We start from the raw sequence: 13,545 nt of genomic DNA on the forward strand, positions 1-13,545 counted from the left end.
ATTTAATAAAGAATTAACATCCGAGATCTACAAGGAACTCAAAAACAGTGAAAGGAAAAAAATAAACAATCCCATTCAAAAGTGGGCAAAGAACATGAATAGACGCTTTTTAAAAGAAGATATACAAGCAGCCAACAGATACATAAAAATATGTTCAACCTCACTAATCATCAGAGATATGCAAATCAAAACCCACGATGAGATACCACCTAACTCCAGTAAGGATGGCAATAATTAATAAATAAATAAAAAACAGATGCTATCACAGGTACAGAGGAAAAGGAATGCTTCTATACTGTTGGTGGGAGTGCAAGCGGTCAACCTCTGTGGGAAAATAGTGCGGTGATTCCTAAAAAAACTAAAAATCGAACTTCCATACAATCCAACAATTCCTCTCCTGGGATTATACCTGGAAGGACATAAATAATTCTACAAAAAAGACATCTACACATGCATATTTATTGCTACACTCTCCACAATAGCAAAAACTTGGAACCAACACTTCTGACCATCGGAAGTGGATTGGACAAAGAAAATGTGGTACATATACACCATGGAGTATTACGTAGCCATAAAGAAGAACAAAATCATGGACTTCACAAGCAAATTGGATGGAGTTGGAGATCGTCATACTTAGTGATCTATCACAGAAGCGAAGAACTGAGTACTGCATGCTCTCACTCATAAGTGGGACCTGAACTATTCACACTATCATAAGGGTGGAATTGACAGTGGCTGTACCTGGTCCTAGACCAGGGTGAGTAAAGGCCTGCTGGGGGCCCAAAGTTCACCTGAATGCAACCAACTATGGAGTTAATCCTAACCTGCACCCCACATCTCTATGATAAAACAAAATTTAATTGATAAAAGCCATATACTCTGAATTTGGGGGGAGGGAGATTTAGGTAAGATCTCCTCTGCTCCTTGCTCAGTTGCTTTGTGATATTAAACTCTCTCTGTGACAACAACAACAAAAAAATGTTTTCGCTTTTGTGCTTTATTTGATTGACTGGAATTTCCAGGCCAATTTTTAAGAAGAGCTAGGTGCTCATATTTTTGTGTTCCACACATTAATTTCAGTGGCTTTAGTATTTAGATGCTTATTTTGAGCATCCAAAAGACAAAAGATTCATCCACACCGCATGTATTGTAATGCAGATCAGTTGAATGCTTTCAACAAAATCATTCACTCATCCCCTGAATATTTTTAGCCTAACTTTGGTGACAGAGTTCATTTGAAAGGATACAAGGGAGCCAGGCTCGGTGGCTCAGCCTGTCATCCCGCGCCTTTGGGAGGCCGAGGTGAATGGATGGCCTGAGCCTGCGGGTTCGAGACCTGCCTGGGCAGCAAGACCTCATCTCTACAATAAATCAAAAAATCAGCCGGACGTGGTAGTGCATGCCTGTAATTCCGGCTACTGGGAAGGCTGAGGCGGAAGGATGGCCGGAGCCCAGCAGGTCGAGGCTGCGGGGGCCGGGAGCGGCCACGGCCCTCCAGTCTGGGCGACGGAGTGAGACTCCAACTCAAAAAAAAAAAAAAAAAGAAAGGATACGAGGGTAAAGGGAGGGAGTTGGGAAAACTCACAGGCATGAAACAACCTGTAGTATAAGGACATGTGAATAGAAATGTGGACTCATGATTCCTTGGATATCCTCGTTCTGTGCAACTTCAATAAGCCTGTGTAGAGGGACCCCCAAAACCGGTATCTTTTGGAGGGCAGGCGCTTTGTCTACAAGCTTCCGCCACTACCTACGTGTTCTAAGAACCCATGCGCGTCAGTGTAGCAGCCAGCGTTGTTGTGAGAGGCTGCATTCAGCTTCAGTGAATTTTTTTTTTTTTAAGAGTCTTTCAACATGTTTGCCCATTGAATGATGGGTGATTTATGAGTGCACTTGCCCACACTGTGCTGAGTGTTCAGCAGTTTTTGACCCAAAATGATAGGACCCCTTTCCCTCACCCTCCTTATTCACTTGATCTCACCCTGAGTGATGATTTTTTGTTTCCCTGGATGAAAAAAGTGCTCAAAGAAAGACGTTTTGCCAAAAAATGGCAGAAGCACGAAAAGGCATCAGAATTCATGAGTTCAAAAACTGTTCTGAGCAGTGGAAAAAAGTGTCTTGATATGTGTATTGTATCAAATGGAGAGTACTTTGAAGGTGGCTGAAGTTTAAATATATGAGTATAAATACAAAATTTGTATAAATAAATTTTGGTTTGGGGCGTTCCCCCCTGATGCTTTCCTGTCCAACAAATCCTAGACCTTTTTCCCACAGATCACTGCCCAAACTGTATTATACCACCCAAGAACTTTTACTACATTTAAGTCAATGCCATCATTTTCATTGCCTTTCCCTAGAATTTAACCTTCTGGTCTTTATATATCTCCTGGGGGGGAGGAGACAGAACTCCCTTGCACAAAATTCTTGTTTTTTTGACATTTGAGCCTCTTCTCAGCTTGGTTCTTCCTTAATTATTGTATATTTAGAATTCAAGCTTTAAAATTGTATTCTATCTTGTGGGTATTTTTGTTGGGATTAAGTTAAGCTGTGAGCATTTTTTCACGTGATCATTGGCTATTTGTATAATGTCCTTTGTGAAGTATGTGTTGATATCTTTCGCTCATTTGTTATTTAGTTACCTAAATTTTGTTTATTGATATTTTAAGTATATTGTAGGACTTTGGATACGTGTTTTTTGTTGAATTACTATTTTTATTCTGTTTAATTCCTTCATAGCTTTCTGATTGCCAAAGCAATTGCAAACAATATTTTATACATATATAGATATATGTGCTATATATCTCTCTCTATATTTATGAAGAACAATTATTCACTTAGATTTCACACTTGTGAATTATGTATTAACCTGTGTTTTGGTACCAACAGTGTCATTCCTGACCAAAAACAAAAGAAAAACAAAGACAAATAGTGAAGATGTCAGTTGTGTGCATAGTTTAATTGCATTGAATATGTGAAAGTATATTTCTACATTACACATATGAAACCTAACTTGACCCAGGACAGTTTAGAAGAGACAAAAATTTCCATTATTGACTTACATAACCTCTAAATCCCATTTGAAATGACTAGAATCAAGTTTTGGATCCTTTTTTTTCTCTATATGGATGACATCACACTCTCTGATTTGAACCAGTTAATTCTTTTTCTCAATACTTTTATGGCTTCGTATTTCTCTAAATATTGCTATGCTAAAGATTCAGTCCAGTGAGCCATTGTCTTCTCGACTTTTATTATCCTGTTAGTGATGTCCCAAAGCTTTAAATGTCAGCCGGTCTGCCAGTGAAGCCCAAGTATGTCTCTCCAACCTAGATCACTTATCTGAAAAAAACAGATATGGGTTTCCAATGGCTTTATTCATTTAATGTGTAACAGGAATTTAAACTTATGTTTAAAATAAAACTCTTGACTTCTATATGCCAGCAAACATATTCCTGCTTTAGTTTTATCTATCTTGATAAAAGGCTATGCCAATGATCCAGCTGTTAGGGACAGAAAACTAGGAGTACTGCTTAATGCCTTTCCCCCCTTTATCTTACCATATTTTTATCAGAAAATTCTGTAAACTTTCCCCTTTAGAAATTATTCAGTAGTTTAACAACCCTCTTGTTTTGGGTTGAATGTGTCCTTCTCCTAAAGCATATGTTGTATTTCAAACTCCCAGTACCTGAAAATATGAATTTATTTGGAAATAAATACATTGAAGATATAGTTAGCTAAGATATGATGAGGTCATATTGGAGTAGAGTGTACTCTTAATCCAATAAGTGTAGTGTTTTTATAAAAAGACAAAATGTAATGACAGAGACACACGATGAGAAAGCTATGTGAAGATGGAGGAATATGGTATTGCATCTCCAAGTCAAGGGATGCCAAAAGCTGTTGACAAACTCCTAAATGTCAGGAAGAGGCAAGGATGCATTCTCCTTTATTTCAGAAAGAGCATGGCCATCACGACACCTTGATTTTGGGCTTCTGTCTCCCTATCTGCAGGATAATAACCTTTCATCGTTTTAAGCCACACATTTTGTAGCACTTTGCTACTGTGGCCCAGGGAAATGAACACACACAAGGTTCTGCAGGGTTTGGCTTCCTCTCTGAACTCGTCCTGTATTATTCTCTTCCTAGCTCACTGTGCTTCTCCCACAGGAACCTGCCTTTTGTTCTTGAACCTTTAAGGAGTGTCCCGACCTTAGGGTCACCACGCAAGCTTCTCCCTGTGTCTGGAATGCCCTTTCCTCGGATTTTTACATGAACATCTTCGCTTTTGATTCAGACCTTTGCTAAGGGTCATCTCCTCATAGGAGCTTTAGTTGTCCTTCTCCCCTAGCGAAAACACCAAACATATCTTCATATATTACCCTGTTTTACTTTCGTTACAGAGTTTTACTTAAAAAAAAAAGAAATGGTTTACCGTCTATTTAAGTTACCAGGCTGTCAAGCATCATGAGAGCAGAAACCTCTTTTGGGTCACAGCTTGCTCTAGTCAGGGCGCTTGTGTTCTTCCACAATTTATATGTTGAAATCTTGATCCCCCAAGGTGATGATATTTGGGTGAAGGAACTTTTGGGACGAGTCCTTATAAATGAGATTATTGTCTTTATATAAATAAGCCCAAGGGGAGTAATTTATCTCCTTCCTCATGTGAGGACACAGGAAGAAAGCACGACCTGCGAGCCAGGAAGCAGGCCCTCACCAGACACCAAATTTGCTGGTTCCCTAATCTTGGAATCCCAACCTCCCGAATTCTCATTCTGAGCTACCTAGTCTAGGGTTCTTTTTAATAGCATCCCCAAACAACGAAAACACTGCTGTGGCTATGTCTCTGGTGTTTAAAATTGGGCCTGACACGGAGAATACATTCATCAAATTTTTATGAAATAAAAAAGCGAATATATCAGAAATATGCAAATCATAACTACAAGTTGTCACTTCACGAAAGATTAGCTATATTTTCGATATTCTTGATGCTCTGGCATCTGGGTTCTTGCTGAGCCACGAGACATTTCCTTCCCAGGGTGAGTTAATTCCTAGGATTAGCAAACAACTTCGCTTTGAATATCTCTTTCATATGCAAGCAGGTCGATCCAGAGTCTATATGCCCAATACCTTCTCTGTCTGGATTTTACACAGCCAAAGGCAATATGCCTTTAACCTCACTGACTCAGGATTTGCTTGGCCCTAATTATCTCAGGACCCAGTACCAGAGGACTGGAGACAGCCACTATAGCCCCAAGAGAGCCCTCTGAAATTATTTCAACTGGCCAATCCTAAATCTGCTTACTCTGCCTTGTTTTGCCTTCCCATGAAAAGCACAATGAAGTTTCTTTCCCCTTACCGCTTCTGCCCCCTGGCTAACTTTGGTGCTTCTCCACCAGGCCCTGTGTGATCTGCATGCTCTTGGCAACTGTGAGTAACAGACTGCCTTTTCAATGTCACAGTTGTCTCCATGCCTGAAAAATGATAAAACCTACATGTTAAAACTCACACCTACTAGGATGGCTCTAATCAAAAGTGCCATTTAGTAATAAGAATGGACTAGAATGCAGACATATTGGAACTGTTACACAATGCTGGTGCACATATAAAGCCATGCAAGCACTTTGGAAAATAGTTTGCCCTTCAACCGTTAAACCGTTACCATTTGACCCAGCCATTCCACTCCTAGGTCTATACCCTCCCCTCCCCAAAATGAAAACAGATGTTCACACAAAAAACTGTACGTGAATATTCACAGCAACATTATTCGTAATACCCAAAAGGTTAAAACAGTTTAAATGTTCATCAACCGATGGAGGAATAAATAGAATATTGCTCTTCTTTTTTAAAAATTTTATTATTTTATTTGAAAGATGTGGGGTACAACTCAGGATCAGGTACCTAAATGGTCAGTGTGCAGGTGAAGTTTGGGCCTCCCGTTGGTCTTCACTTTGCCTGATTTAGGATCAGGCACCTTTATTTATGTAACGCACCCCCCGCCAGCCCCAGTGTCCTGCTCCTGCCGGTTCCTTTCTTATAGTATTATGATAAATGCTCAGGGTCCACTTATAAGTGAGAACATGTGGTATTCAGTTTTTTGTTTCTATGATAGATCACTGAGTATGATAGACTCTAAATCCGTCCAAGTTGCAGCAAAGTTCTGAATTTTGACCTTTTTAAGGTTGCATCATAGGGTATTATTTTTCAATAAAAACAAAAGAAATAAAATAAAATAAAAATAAAAGAAATACTGATTCGTGGTACAGTATGGAGAAAACTTAAAAACATTATGCTAAATAAAAGATGCTAATCACAAAAGAGGATTCTATTTATACTGAATACCAAAATAAGCAAATACTTAGAGACAGAGCGTAAATTAGTGGTTGCTTAAGGCCTTGAGGGGGTATCAAGTACAAGGTTTTATTTTGCTTGTGGTAATAGTTGTACAGCTCTGTGAATATAAAAAAATTATTGAATTGTGCACTTTAAACAAATCAGTTGCATGGTATGTGGGTTGTATATCAATAAAACTGTTACAAAATAAGGGTATAATTATACTTAAGATCTATGTAGGCCTTGGCATGTACCATTCTAAATACTTTATGTATACTGTCTCAGAAGGTCAAGCCCTTAAGTCTGAGCTCTAAAACCCCTTGTGACCCTGCCTTGGTGTATATTCTTGCCCACTAGCTTCCTGATGATACCAGACAACGAAACCTCACTGACTACCAAAGAGGGATCCAAAGTTCAAGGAGAAAGCCCCGACTGACTGCACATGTCAGTGAAAAACTATGAGGCCTTAGAAAAAAGCAAACAAATACATAAGCACAAATGTTAACATATACATTCAGATAAATGAATGAGGCGACTGTATTATTCAAATAAAAGTAGGCTTTTATGCAAAAGGAGCATTATGATAAGCATAAATGAAACTCACCAAAATTAAAGCAAAACACAAGAGTAAAATGTTTTCCTGAGCCCACCCAGTGGAGGAGAAGCAGTGTAGGACACATAAATACCCCAAATATATCTTTCATAAAGTCAAAATGTATTATTAATTCATTGTTAGATAATGAAATAGAACAATTATAAATAAATACAGAAGAAAAAAGGACTGAGTAAAGCATTTTAAAACCCATAATTGTCAGAGTGAAAAAGAGGGTCACCAAGAAATGCTAATCAGCTGAAAAAAAAGAACTGAAGTTGAATGAAAATAGAACAACTATATCAACTGTTAAAGAAAAACAACTGTGATTTAAATAAGCTAGACTCTCATATTTTGTGAATTAATATGAACCTGTCTGCTTATTATACTAGATTCATTGGAAGCAAAATGGCACATAAAGGTTGAACTAAACAGACAGGTAAATGAATAATTTTGGTCTAATAAAAACTCAAAGTAAGAAAGAAAAGAAAGCAGGTATGGTTATATTAATAACCTAGAAAGTAGCTTTTGAGGTGAAAACCATTAAAAAGGACAAAGAGGATATTTTATAATAATGAAAGTTAAAATCACTAAAAAAGATATAATAGTCATGAGCCTTTTTGCACTCAAGAATATAATAGTGAATTACATAAAGTAAAAACTGTTAGACTTGCAAGGAGCGATTGAAAGGATTCATACTCTCTTGTAATGAGTGATTTTAATATACTTTTCTATACTTTAATGCTTTGGAGTATTAGAGAAATAGAAAAAAAAACTACATTATATTGTAAAGAAAAGGAAATTCTTAAAATATAATATGCATGAGGTAAAATGTATGCCAAGCAGAAAATAAACAGACTGTAGTTTAAAATGCTAAATATTAAAAATACAAAATAATAAACTGCTGATAATGGGAGAGGCTGTGTCTGCATGAAGGGAGAGAGTATTTGTGAAATCTCTGGACCTGCTCAATTTTGCTGTGAACATAAAACTACAGTAAAAAATAAAGCCTATTTAAAAAACTGCTAAAATAAAGCCAGAAATTTCTGAGATTCTGGGTATAGGTCAAGACAACAAAAAATCTAATCATTTTAAAATAACAAAAGTGTCAAAAATTATTCAGCCAACAATGAAACCACTACCTCCTGGTCCAATGACAAAATCAAGATTCAGATTAAAGACTAAGTTCAAAAACAAAGAAACACAATAAAACAGTGAAACACACAATACCCCTGGAATGGAGCCAAACTCATACTTAAAAGCAAATTCATAGCCTTAAAACAAACTATAGTCTGTATTTATAAAAATTATGTTTATTCTATTTGGCATAAATTTTATACTATACCATGCATATTGTATTTTGAGAATTTCATTTTCTTTATATCTTAATGTAGTTTTTCTCTATTACTCTAGTACTCTAAGGTATTAATTCAAATTCCTCATTACAAGAGAGTATGATTTCTTCAATTTCTCTCTATAGTCCTAAAACAATTTAAAAATAGAGTTTAAAACGATGTTTCTAAACTCTATTCCATGTGTGACAATAAACTTCAGCTGTTCTGATTCAGTAGGTTTGGTTCAGGGTCTTGGGATGCCTCTTTTAAACAACTGACCATATTGGCTCCAATGAGGTGGTCTGTGTGTAGCATTTTCAGAATCAACAGGAAAAGAGGAATCTATCATGAAAATAATGATTTGTGCCTCATCTTTCCTAAACGCTGATATTACTTCTCAGAGTCAGTCTCCTTCAACTTTTTCTGCTTCAACTCTCTGAACAACTCCAGACAGCATCTTTATTCTTGATTTAACATCTTTAAAAATGTCTGCTGCTTCCCTTCTATTTCTGGAATGCATGAATGAAAAAATTAAAGCATGGATGCACAGATATGTCCTCAGAAGTGAATTCAGGGTTGGAGATTTAAACTCTGCTCGTGGACTCATGGAAGTCCAGGAGCTCATTCAGGGAAAATACCAATGAAGATGAAAGGCAGCCTAGTCCTCAACTCTAGGACTAGCACCTCAATGCCAGTGAGGAGCTCAAGGGCCATCTAGTTCACAATTGCGTGATAAAACTTGTTTTAAGTGTAGGTTGAAGCTTATTTTGAATGTATATTGAAACTTGTTTTTATTTTTATTTTTAGTTTTTTTTAGTTGGAGTCTCACTCATTCGCCCAGACTGGAGTGAAGTGGCCGCTCCCGGCCACCACAGCCTCGACCCGCTGGGCTCCGGGGATCCTTCCACCTCAGTCTCCCAAGGAGCCGGAATTACAGGCATGCGCCACCATGCCCAGTTGATTTTTTGATTTATTGTAGAGATGAGGTATCGCTGCCCAGGTGGGTCTCGAACCCACAGGCTCAGGCAATCCATTCACCTCAGCCTCCCAAAGGCACGGGATTACAGGCTGAGCTACCAAGCCTGGCTTGAAACTTGTTTTTAAAACTCAGATGTATGCTTGCTTTCCCGCCCAAGCCCAGTAGTATACTTTTGGTAAACAAGTTCACATACCAAAAGAAAACCGCAGGGTCACGGTGCAGACCCTCTGGCCCCATTTCCTGCTCCACTCCCCTAGTAATCTCACATTCCAGATGTCCCAGCTGGTTCCACCCAGCCCGCCTGACCGTTGATGGTCAGCCACGGTCAGCCGCAACCCGTGACCATACAAACCAACCAATCCCAAACGCTCCCGTATCCAGTAGGAGAAATTACCCAATCATGTGCGAACAAGTTTAAAGTTCTTTCCCCTCCCTTGTAACTGTGTATATAAGCTGCTTGCTGCGCTGGGTCGGGGCTCTCGTTCCTGTACTGCTGCGCCGGTTACGGACGTGAGCCCAGACTCGAGCCTGAATAAAGACCCTCGTGTGATTTGCATCGGAGCTGGCTCTTTGGTGGTCTCTCGGATTCAGGATTCAGGTACAACATTTGGGGGCATGTCCGGGATCCCAGAGAACCCCCCCCCAAGCCACCCCCAGCCCGGAGGGTCCCAGCGCTGCTAGGTGAGTGCACTTGTTCCTCTGTCTATCAGCGTGTATCTGCATTATCTGTAGGAATTCCACTCTGTATACGGGTCAGCATTGGCTTAAGTGGACGTGCTGGCGGGTCATCAACCAGGGGTCGTGGGAGACGTCCCATGGCCCTGTCTGGAGGATGAAGTCCTCATCTGTGAGGAAAGTCAGTCGCCTAGGGGCACAGACTTACCCTCAGCTCAGTTTTACTTTTGTCTTCATGACCGTGGAAAACCACACGTTTATGTTGGTAGCTTCGTTTTGTCTGTTGTGTTTGTGGTTGTGTTATTGTGGACGGAAAACATGGGACAGACGCTGACCACACCTCTAACCCTGATGACTGACCACTTTTCAGACGTAAAAGAAAGGGCTCATAATCTGACTGTAGCCATCCACAGGAAAAAGTTTCAAACCCTCTGCACGTCTGAATGGCCGTCCTTCAATGTAGGATGGCCGCCAGAGGGCACTTTCTCACTAAGTCTTGTTTTGCAGGTTAAGCATGTTATCTTCCAGGACAGACGTCACGGCCACCCGGATCAGGTGCCTTACATCCTCCTATGGCAGGATGTAATTAATAACCCCACCCTCCATGGGCCAAATCTTTTCTTCCACCTCAAACAGGGCCGATGCTCCAGAGTCCTGGCCTTGCAGGAGACAAAGCCCGGCAGACCCACTGAAACCCAAGGGTTGACTAAAACCCCTCTTTACCCAATTCTGCAGGATGCAGAGCCTGAGGATTTACTTTTCCCTTCTCCCTATCATGATATCCCTTGGACCCCCCGGCACCTAGAGAGGGCGCCGTTGGGGGCCGGGCCCCTGTTCCACAGGCGGAGGAGCCAATTGGGCAGCCCCAGCCCCAAATATGGGATCCGCCGACTCCACCGTGCTCCCCCTCCATGCAATGGGGCCTCCAGATGAAACTGGAGAACATTCCCTGCACTATTGGCCATCCTCCACCTCTGATTTGTACAACTGGAAAACCCAAACCGCCAAATTTTCTGATAATCCCAAAGATTTAACTGACTTGTTAGAAAACATTCTCTTTACCCACCAGCCCACCTGGGATGATTGCCAAATGCTTTTAAAGGTTCTCTTCACCATGGAGGAAAGAGAATGCATTCAGACGGAAGCCCAAAAATTGGTTCTGGGGAAGGATAGACAACCGACCCAGAATCCGGATTTCATCAATGCAACCTTTCCCTTGTCCCGCCCTGTGTGGGACTTTAATATGGCAGAAGGTAAGGAGAGGCTCCGGGTCTATCGTCAGACTCTAATGGCGGGTCTCAGGGCTGCGGCACACAAGCCCACTAATTTGGCCAGAGTATATGATGTTAGGCAGGATAAGGATGAGAGTCTGGCCGCTTTTCTGGAGAGAATTACAGAGGCCTTCAGGCGGTACACTCATATGAATCCAGAAGCACCAGAGACTAGGGCAGCCATTATAATGGCTTTTGTCAATCAAGCTGCCCCAGATATTAAAAGGAAGTTGCAGAGGGTAGAGAGGTTAGGAGAGAAAGGCCTTCAGGGCTTACTAATAGTGGCTGAAAGAGTATACAACAGCCAAGAAAGCCCAGAGGACCAGCAGACCAGAATAAACTACCACCAGACTCGCAACTTAGTCAAAATCCTGCTGGCCACCACCACCAATGACCCCCAGGAGAAACAGAGATGCCTCACAAAACTGGCCATGGAGCCAGGTAAGGAGGGCAGTTGTCAGAAGGGACGCCGCAACTTAAACAGAAACCAGTGTGCATATTGCAAAGAAGAGGGTCATTGGGTGAAAGACTGTCCCAAGAAACACCCTAAACCCAGGAATCCAGGAGATAAGCTACACATCCTAACCCTGGGGGAAAACCTATACCCTGAGAACTAGGGGGGTCGGGGTGCGGAGCCCCTCCCCGAGCCCAGGGTAATTCTTAAGATGGAGGGGCAGCCAATGCAATTCCATGTGGACACAGGGACACAGCACTCTGTCCTACTACAACCACATGGAAGGGTATCAAACAAGATTTCGTGGGTGCAGGGGGCCACGGGCACTCAGCCGTATCCATGGACCACCCAAAGGACAGTGGACCCTGGCATGGGCTGAGTGTCTCACTCCTTTATAGTCATCCCTGAGTGCCCATACCCCCTGTCAGGCCAAGACCTACTCACCAAAATGTGAGCTCAAATCAGCTTTCACCCAGAGGGGACAAAGATTTTAAACAAAAATGGACATCCTATCCAGGTGCCCACTATAAGCCTGGAGGATGAGTATCATCTCCTCCAAAGGCCACTACACCAACGGATGATATAAACTGCTGGCTACAGAGTTTTCCCCAAGCATGGGCAGAGACAGGGGGAACGGGACTAGCCAAGCACCGGCCGGCAGTGTTCATAGAACTGAAACCGGGAGCTGATCCGGTCAGGGTGTGGCAGTACCCGATGCCCCTGATGGCACGGGAAGGTATAGCCCCTCACATCTGGCAGTTATTAAGTGTGGGGGTGCTGCGACCCTGTCAGTCAACGTGGAACACTCCCCTGCTGCCGGTTCAAAAACCAAACTCAGGTGAATATAGGCCAGTTCAGGATTTACAAGAGGTAAACCGGCGAGTAATGGACATACACCCTACAGTCCCAAACCCCTACACCCTCCTCACCACTCTGCCCCCAACCAGGACATGGTATACTGTGCTGGATTTAAAAGATGCCTTTTTCAGTTTGCCCTTGGCCCCAAAAAGCCAGGACATCTTTGCCTTCGAATGGACGGATTCAGAAAAGGGTATCAAAGGCCAGCTCACCTGGACACGACTGCCTCAAGGATTCAAGAATTCTCCCACCATTTTCAACAAGGAACTGCAGGAGGATTTGGGTGAGTTTCGTACAAAGAACCCCAACCTGACTCTGTTACAGTATGTAGATGATATCCTGCTGGCAGCAGAGGGCCGAGACACGTGTCTGCAAGGCACCAAGGACTTGTTACAAACTCTGGGCACCCTGGGGTACCATGCCTCGGCAAAAAAGGCACAAATCTGCAGAATGGAGGTGAGCTATCTGGGATACAAAATAAAAGATGGGCAGAGATGGCTAACGGACGCTAGAAAGGAAACTGTTCTAAGAATTCCACCTCCACAAAATGTCCGCCAGGTGCACGAATTTCTGGGTTCAGTGGGGTTCTGCCGCTTGTGGATTCCGGGGTTCACTGAGTTGGCTAGACTGCTATATGAAGCCACTAAAAATAAGCAAGACTTTGCTTGGACAGAGGCCATGAACCAATCTTTTAATAACCTCAAACAAGCGTTACTCTAGGCCCCGGCCCTTGGGTTACCCGATTTAATAAAGTCGTTTCATCTATATATGGGTGAACTGAAAAGGGTCGCAAAGGGGGTCCTGCTACAACAGCTAGTCCCCTGGAAAAAGCCCATAGCATACCTCTCAAATAAATTAGATCCTGTAGCAGCTGGATGGCCCCCATGTTTGAAAGTCATTGCGGCAGTCGCCACTATGGTCAAGGATGCTGACAAAATAACCATGGGTCAAGAACTGTATGTCAGTACACCCCATGCCGTAGAGGGGGTGCTCAGATCGATGGATAAGTAATGCCCGCTTGACTCACTACCAGGGCTTGCTCCTAGATCCTG

Source organism: Carlito syrichta, unplaced genomic scaffold, assembly GCF_000164805.1.
Source record: "Carlito syrichta isolate Samal-C Ts95f unplaced genomic scaffold, Tarsius_syrichta-2.0.1 Scaffold308941, whole genome shotgun sequence".
NCBI lineage: Eukaryota > Metazoa > Chordata > Mammalia > Primates > Tarsiidae > Carlito > Carlito syrichta.